The sequence below is a fragment of the Bubalus bubalis genome, chromosome 2 (assembly GCF_019923935.1).
Source record: "Bubalus bubalis isolate 160015118507 breed Murrah chromosome 2, NDDB_SH_1, whole genome shotgun sequence".
Lineage (NCBI taxonomy): Eukaryota > Metazoa > Chordata > Mammalia > Artiodactyla > Bovidae > Bubalus > Bubalus bubalis.
In genome coordinates this window covers 142,687,617-142,696,927 of record NC_059158.1, presented here as the reverse complement: position 1 = coordinate 142,696,927, position 9,311 = coordinate 142,687,617, and the positions used below count along the sequence as shown (strand labels likewise).

At 42.8% G+C, this 9,311-nt stretch overlaps 1 pseudogene; it reads left to right on the top strand.

Moving 5' to 3' along the window:
- The first annotated feature begins 652 nt into the window (after positions 1-652).
- Positions 653-8,771, top strand: LOC123331990 (annotated as a pseudogene).
- The last annotated feature ends 540 nt before the right edge of the window (positions 8,772-9,311 follow it).

Here is a 9,311-nt window from a genome sequence, read left to right as displayed (position 1 = left end):
ATCTCTCCTTGCTTTTAATCCCCCTTCTCAGTCAGCAGTTACTTTGTTTTTAAGTGGTCACAGAGGTTTATTCAAGTCCTGGGTAGTTACACTGCAGTCCTATGCTGCATACATGATTGAATGAATGAAAAAAAGTGAAAGTTGCTCAGTCCCCTGTCTGGCTCTTTGCAAGCTCATGGACTATATATAGTCCATGGAATTCTCCAGGCTAGAATACTGGAGTGGGTAGCCTTTCCCTTCTCCAGGGGATCTTCCCAACCCAGGGATCAAACCCAGGTCTCCCACATTGCAGGTGGATTCTTTACCAGCTGAGCCACCAGGGAAGTAAGGCACCTCTTAAGGATGAAATAAAATCCCATGGCCTTCATTTATTTTTAAAAATATGTGTTTATATATATTTACAGATTACAGTGTGCCAGGCACTGCTCGGAGAAGGCAATGGTACCCCACTCTAGTACTCTTGCCTGGAAAATCCCATGGACGGAAGAGCCTGGTCGGCTGCAATCCATGGGGTTGCTAAGAGTCGGACACGACGGAACAACTTCACTTTCACTTTTCACTTTCATGCATTGGAGAAGGAAATGGCAACCTATTCCAGTGTTCTTGCCTAGAGAATCCCAGGGACGGGGGAGCCTGGTGGGCTGTCGTCTATGGGGTCGCACAGAGTCGACACTACTGAAGCAACTTAGCAGCAGCAGCAGGCACTGCTGGTAAGGTAATGAATGTATCCCTGCCATCATGGAATTAATAATCTTTTTAAAAACTGAAGTATAGTTGATTTACAATGTTATGTTAATTTCTGCTCTATAGCAAGCTGACTCAGTTATATTTATATATATATGCTTATACATATATATGTGACTCAGTTATATATATATATATACACACATGTCTTTATGTGTGTACATATGTATATATAACCTCCCCCACCCTCCCTTGCTATACAGCAGAAATTAACACAACATTGTAAATCAGCTATACTTCAATTTTTTAAAAGATTATTAATTCCATAATATACATATTCTTTTTTAAAATATTATTTTCCATTGTGGTTTACCATAGGATATTGACTGTATTTACTTGTGCTATGCACAAGGACCTTGTTATCTGTTCTGTATATACTCCAAGCTTCCACTTCATCCCTCCCCTACAGAAACAAGTCTGTTCTCTATGTCTGTGAGTCCATTTCTTTTTTGCAGATAAGTTCATTTTTGTTGTATTTTAGATTCCAAATATTATAATGTATTTATTTTTGTCTTTCTGACTTACTTCACTTAGTATGATACTCTCTAGTTCCACCCATATTGCTGCATTCTTTTTTGTGGATGAATAGTATTCCATTGTATATACATACCACATCTTTATCCATTCATTTGTTGATGAACCTTTAGATTGTTTCTGTGTCTTGGCTATTGTGAATAGTGCTACAATGAACATAGGGGTGGCATGTATCCTTTAGAACTATAGTTTTGTCTGGATATATGCCCAGGAGTGGGATTGCTGGATCATATGGTAGCTCTATTTTTAATTTTTAAAGGAACTTCTATACTGTTCTTCCTAATAGCTGCACCAATTTATGTTCCCACCAATAGTGTAGGAGGGTTCCCTTTTCTCCACACCTTCTCTAGCATTCCTTGTTTGTAGACTTCTTTGATGAGGGTTGTTCTGACTGGTGTGAGGTGGTACCTCATTCTAGTTTTGACTTGCATTTCTCTAATAATTAGCATTATTGAGCATCTTTTCATGTGCCTGTTGCCCATCCCTATGCCTTCCTTAGATAGATGTCGATTTAGTTCTTTGGAATTAATAATCTTGATGAACAAATGAATTGGCTTTTTGTGATGACATTGAGTTTGTATCAAAATTATAAGGGGAGTCTGGCACTGAACTAGGAGCCAGCCCATCCTGTGATTAAAAAGGAGAGACTGAACTGGAGAATGGTTTGAGGGATTTATTTTTCAGAAAGGACATCAGAGTTCAGTAATTTTTCTCTTTCATTTTACAGATGAGAAAACTGAAGCCCAAGATGGTGGATTGAATTGTCTAAGGGTTCAGAGAATGACAAAACTAGAATTCACATGTTTGGGCTCTTGGGCCCTGTGATTTAATCTAAGAACTTTGCATATGATGACCTGACTTTACCTATCTATTTATCAACTATCTATTTATTTATCTCTGCTTCATGCTGACCTCACATTGGAAATGACTCGTGGGTGCTCCAGAGTGAAAGGTCACAGGTGACTGGCGAAGCGAGGGGCCTCAGGCTGGCTTGTGCCGAGAGTTGCACAGGGTGCTCGTGACGCGTCTGCTGTGCTTATGGGCCACAGTCTGAGCTGAGCCCCCACAGCTGTGCTGTGTCAGGAAGGTGCTGGAAAGGGGGCTGCAGAAACTACTGTGGAGCCAGCTGGACCCCACAGTCAGGGGAGGGGCTTGGGGCAGCTCCTGCTGGCTCTTTGAGCTGGGGAGAGGACTGTTGGCCCATTCCTGTGGCCTCCAGCAGACTTGTGAAGAGCTGCTACCAAAATGGAGGAGTTTTGAAAACAGCCCAGGAGGTGGGAGAGGAAACATTTAGAGAAGAAATAAACAAAAGAGGCGACAGACTTCTCACTCTAGCAAAAGGGGCTTTGGCTTACCTGTGAAACTTCACTCCTCCTCTTCCCCTGGCCTAAAATTTATCAAGCTAGCCACTGCTCCCAGAGATGACTCATTGTTTTAAAGCCTTAGTTCTGAAGACCATATTGGTCCTGCTGTGTCTTAGCACCCAGTGTTGATGATACCCTGGCTTAAATTCCAGCCGAACGGTTAAGACAAAGCCAACTGACAGACTCCAGTGTCTGGTATTAGTCGTATCGTTACTATGTTTATTAACAGCTAACGTTTATCAAAGGCTTACCATGCCAGGCATCGCGCTAAACCCTTAACTGGCACTGTCTCCTTGAATCTTTGTCCTCACGACAGCCCTTTGAGATGGTGACTATTTATTGGGCCCATTTTATAGATGGGGAAACAAACGTAAAGAGAAGTCCAAAATCACACAGTTGGTGGATAAAAGAACAGGACTTTGAACCTAGTTCTCACTTGGAAGAAAAAAAAAAAAAAAAAAACTAGTGGGAAGGAAAGTAGTAAAGGGAAGAAGTTGAGTCTGCTTCTAAGCACCTAAGTATGTCTGGCCTGGAGAAAGCCCCAGAAAGCAAACAGACAGAGTGAGCACATGTTTTTTATGGAAGCTTCCTTGAGGATGTGTTTCTATCTAAATACCCGCTTTGCAGCCAGCTGTCCAAGACGACATCACAAGAACAGGACATTCTTGGGATACTGGGTCACTGTAAGGTCTATAGGATGCTGGGCCTCCCCCAGGGGCCATATCACATTTTTCACTCTGCTAGGGGGAGTGATGAAGTAGTTTTCCCATTAATTATTCTGGAAGTTCTTATATTTGTTGTAGTGGGGACTTCTCTTTCTTTGGAGATGCAGTTTGAGAGTAATGGTTGAGAGCAGAGGTTTTGTAGATTTAAATCCTTATTCAGGGACTTCCCTAGTGGTCCATTGGCTAAGACTCTGTGCTTCCTATGGAGGGGGCCCAGGTTTGATCCCTGGTCAGGGAACTAGGTCCCGCCTGCTGCAACTAAGGATTCTGCATGTAGCAACAAAGACCGAAGATCCTGGGTGCCGCAGCAAATACCCAGCACAGCCAAATAAATACATAAAATAAATATTTTTTAAAATGCATGTTCCGCAGTTTGTTATTTTGTGGCTTTGGACAACCTGCTTACTGCTGTGGGTTTCAGTTTCCTCATCTGTAAAATGGTGATAATACAAACACCTGCTTCACAGGATTATGAAGATCAAATGAGATAATGCAGTGACCTTAGTGTCTGGCATGTTGTAAATGTTCAATAAAGGGTAATTATTATGGTTCTTTAATGGTTTTAAAGAGATCTAGGTCTAGGCAGATGGGGGTTAAAGTTTCTGGTTTCTCAGAAGGCCACCAGCATCCTCTATGCTCAATTGAGAATGAGAATACTGTAGAAACGGCAGGGTCAAGGAAAAGTCATGTTTCCCATTGAGTATTTTGAGTATTCCAGTGAATTAATAAGCTGCCGAGAAGGATATTTGAAAGTTGTGCTGCAGACCACAGCAGCTACCGAAGAGAAGGTTTTCTTTTCCAAATGTGGATGCCTACAACCCATAGAAAAAAGATATTTTGGGCATCCCATGTTTATTTCTACCCATATCCTTTTTAGGCAGAGGGCTTTCAGAACCAAGAACTGTGCTAAGTACAAGTGAAAGGGAAAAAAATTTATTTTTCATTCCTAGGCAATATGTACGTAGTTTATCAACATGATCACAATCTTTAGAGAAACTAAACTTTAATGGAAAATGAGGAAACAATTTAAGTGGTACATTTTTTTGCCATACTTTATATTCTTGTCCTGCCCATTTATTTTAGAGCATAAACCAATCTAAAATGCCCTACAGAGCATTTTAATTTTACAGAGCCTGTGGAACATGGCCCATTTTTCAAATGGAAGGGTCAGAGGCAGTTATTTGCTAACACAGCAAGCCCCAGGCAGGCAGATTTGCGTCCCAGCCATATTTGTGTTTCCCAAGAGGCTTTGCATGAGGTGAGTGCTTAATAAAATTGGTTGAATAAATAAGTTTTGTTTTCTACCTTTCTTTCCCCTCTGCAGTTCAATTTGTTGGTTTAAAATTTTTTCCTCATCACAATTTCCGAAAGTTTAAACACTAAGGTTTGTGTTACATATGTAGGTATGTAAAATAACAATTAATTACAAAATGCTGTTTTATGTTGTAGCTAGTGAAAAATGGTGACCTCTCTTTTATGACTTGTATAAACCAGTAAGAGCCTTGAGAACCTAAAGGCTTAGAACACTATCTTACTGTTTAAAGACTCTTTTGATAAGCCTTAAACACACACACACACACACACACACACACACACACACACACACAAACCCTCACAATTGCCAGAAAGTCTAATGTGTTTTTATCTGCATTTTTTGGAGAGGCTAAATAACTTGCCCAAGATCATAGAGTTAGTGAGTTTTAGGGCAGGATTTGCACCTGGGCAGTCTGGCTTTAGAAATGGAGGCATTGCTTAATCACACTGACGAATGGGAGGAGGTGTGTGTGTTGCTGGCCATCAGGCAGTTCTGGCTGGAGAGATCTCACTCCTCCTTGAACTCCAGGGAGACAGGGGTCTCTAAAAGGGTTCCCTTCCATTTTTCTGACAGCTTTAATTGTTAAAAAGTCCTTCATTATATTGAACTGAAATCTGCCTCTCCAAGGCTTCCATTGATCTTCACAGTATAAATTTAATCCCTCTCCCACACAGCCGCTCCTTGGATATGTGCATGCCGCCCTTCCCCCACACCTCCTCCTCTGGCCTGTTGGTGGGAACATTGGAAATAGACCCTCTCAAGATTCCAGGCCCCCAGAGTGGCTGAGGCCAAGGGGAGGCCGGACAGGGCTTATGCAGGAGGCGGAATATGAAATCAGGTATTGTAAATAGCTCTTAGGCAATGTTTAGAATAGTGGGCAGGGAATTCCCTAGGAACCAGCTAAGGATGGCTCATCATCCTTGAATTATACACTTCCCTGTAACACAGACATTGCTATAAGATGTAATTGGGACCGAAAGTGGTGAGCGCAGTGGAATAGCAATGACTTGAGCCCTCTGATTTGTAGCTGAGTCTTTATTTCAGCCTAGATGGGGTTCAGTGGGAAAGAGAACCAGACGCACAAAATTAGTGAGGACGAGACCAAAAAAGACAGTGTACTGGGGAGGGGCCTGAATGGGGATACAGAAAAGATTGCTCAGGAGGGATGATTACATGATTCCTGGTGGATTGGAAATGGCAGAAAACCCTTGCTAAGTGCAAAGGATATACGAATACCCTGGCCAGAGAGCCAGAAATGCTGATTAAAAAATATTCTGTCCCCTCCATTAATTACATTGTAGAAATAAAAACGCATGTGTATACTAGGGGTGGGTGTAGTGTACAGCAATGGGGACCAGCTCCACTGGGCAAGCTCAGTCCAGAGGAATGAAGGAGAAGCACCTCTGGGCAGCTGTTTCTAGCTGTCTCCAACCCACGCCCCCACCCGCCTTTGGCTAGCCTATGGTGCCTGATGAATGGATGGCTTTTTCTTGTGTAATCACATGGCTGAATATTTCTAAATGGTCACCAAAGATGTGATAGTCCCAGAGTGCTGTGGAACCCCAGACTTGATCAGAACTGAGATCCTTTGAAGAGGCAACAAAGATAGCCAACCAAAAAGACATCTTCACTGCCTCTAGATGCATGTGTTCAATTCTTCCATCCCATACTGTGCGTATTGGGTGCTGTGCTAGGTGCTTGTGTTTGTATACATACATACGCTGTATGTATCTACACATACAGTGATAAACAGGACCAGCACAGACCCTGAGTCACGCCATTCAAGCTTCTTGGGTACCTGCTGTGAGCAAGGCTCTGGGCTAGCCTGAGTTGCTTTGCAGGCTGTGAAGGTTCCATCCTCTTTTTAGAGCTTTTGGGAAAAAAACATGGAGGGTGGAATTCTGTGCTGTTGGAATAATGATGTTTCTGGGAGCAGGAAGATTGGACATGGAGACTGCCCAGGCTGGCTGTCTTCTTGGAGGTGTGAGGTCTGCTGGGCTCCTTGGAGGAGGCATACTTACAGGACCTCCTGGCCCCTTCCCCCTGTCAGTTTTTACGTCTGTCTTATGGAGACAAATTCCCCTTTGTCTAAATTTTGGATATTGTCCTCTTTAATGGAGTGGAGTAAGGCTAGCAATGCCAGCGTTCCTTGGAATCTGAAGCCAAGCCTTTGAGCAGATAGGCATTCTCAGTCTCTCAGCATCACCCAGCGATTAACATAACATGACACCAGGCCCAACGAGATAAAGATCGTAATGGCCACAATGGCTTCCCTTTCTTCCCTCAGCCCTTTATTGCTCTGCATGGTATGCTCACTTCCAGCAGGGAAGAGTTTATAAGCGTGGGGCTAGGCGAGCCCGTTCGGCAGGCAGCTCCCCGCAAGGCTTGTGAGAGGGCTCCAGGGACAGAGATGCGTTTCCCTTTAATAAGCTTCTCACACTACATTAAAGATAAAAGGGGAAGGGAAATATTTATATTCTGACAAAGCAGCTCTTCCCTTCAGGCTCTTGTTTTATTTATTAACTTGCTCTGTCCCTCTCCCAGTTTTTCTGTTGCAGGGGCTAGGCGTTTCCTCTCCTTCTCCCCTTTAGTCATTAGCTTTGCAGGTGAGTGACAGCAGGACTTTAGCATCGTTGTCAAAGAGATGAGGTTTGTATGTGGGTGCCCTTCCCAGGTGACACAGGAGCACCCCCCTACCACCCTTATCACATAGCACTTGAACGGCATTGCACTGGTTAAGTTACATCATTTGAAACGGTTCTGTGTCAGTCCAGCAAATGGTTTAGAGATACAGCAACCCGGACCCGTGACTGCCTACACCTGGGACTTCTCCAACCTTTTGTTGACTACACATTTCCTTCTCTCACTGAGGCAATCTCTTAAGGGTGCATACTTTCTCCAGCTAATCTGTCCAAAGCCAATAAAACACAGGTACGCTATTTTGAATTTCGATTCAACCCTTGTGCAATGATTATTTTTAAAGTCTCAGACCACCTATTGTTCAAAGCCTATGCTAGTTTGTGAAGGAGTTAATCCTCTGAACACCGCTCCCCACCCCCACCCCCCCGCCCAGAAGTCGCCTAGATGAGTAGTCAGGAGGAGGATGTGTAGGGGGCTATTTTAGGCTCTGCTCAGTGGGCCTGTATGATACTTGGAGTATTCATCCTGTCTTCCAAGTATGAGCTCTTTTATAATTAGGTAATGACATTTAAAAAAAATGATGCATAATCATCAATTAAAAATTTAAAGTACAAGGACAACAAAGAATGACCTACCTACCTACTTGTGGACAAGCAATATAGGGTGATGGCTAAGAGCATGGACTTTTGAGCCTGAAGTCTTGAGTTTGACTCTTAGCTCCTCCAGTTACTATTGTGCCATGATAGGAAGCATCTCTATGTTTGTTTCCTCATCTGTAAAATGGGGGTGATGATCATATCTACCCTTTAAAAATCTTATAAGTATCAAGTATGTAGATGTATATAAAGCACTTAACATGGTGCTTCACACAGTGTAGTAAAGGTAATATGCTCTTTCCGCTATCTTTCCGTGCTGCCATAAGGATGTGCATGAATGTCCTGGATGATGCTCTCAAGAGTATCATCAATGCTGAAAAGAGAAGCAAATGCCAGGTGATTATTAGGCCATGCTCCAAAGTCATTGTCAGGTTTCTAACTGAGATGGTGAAGCATGGTTGCATTGGAGAATCTGAAATCATCAATGATCACAGGGCTGGGAAAATTGCTGTGAACCTCACAGGCAGGCTAAGTAACTGTGGAGTGATCAGCCCCAGATTTGATGTGTGACTCAAAGATCTAGAATAATGGCAGAATAACCTGTACCCCTCCCATCAGTTTGGTTTCACTGTACTGACAACCTCAGCTGGCATCATGGACTGTGAAAACACACAGGAGGGAAAATCCTTGGATTCTTTTTCTAGGGATGTAATACATACATGCAAATAAAATACCTCAGAGGAAGCAGTGACAGATTTTATTCTCTTGGGTTTCAAAATCACTTCTGATGGTGACTGAAACCATGAAATTAAGACACTTGCTTCTTGGAAGAAAAGCTATCACAAACCTAGATAGCGTATTAAAAAGCAGAAATATCACTTTGCTAACAAAGGTACATATAGTCAAAGCTATGGTTTTTCCAGCAGTCATATACGAATGTGAGAGTTGGACCAAAAAGAAGGCTGAGCGCCAAAGAATTGATGCTTTCGAATTGTGGTGCCAGAGAAGACTCTTGAGAGTCCCTTGGACTGCAAGGATATCAAACCAGTCAATCCTAAAGGAAATCAACCCTAAATATTCACTGAAAGGACTGATGCTGAACCTGAAGCTCCAATATTTTGGCTACCTGATGTGAGGAGACAACTCATTGGAAAAGACCGTGATAGTGGGAAAGACTGAAGGTAAAAGGAGAAGAGGGGACAGAGGATGAGACCATTGGATGACTCAATGGACATGAATCTGAGCGAACTCCAGGAGATAGTGGAGGACAGAGGAGACTGGCATGCTGCAGTCCATAGGGTTGCCAAGAGTCAGACACAACTTAGTGACTGAACAACAGCAATACAACAAAGAAAACAGACAATAAGAATTACCTATTGCTACTATTACCATT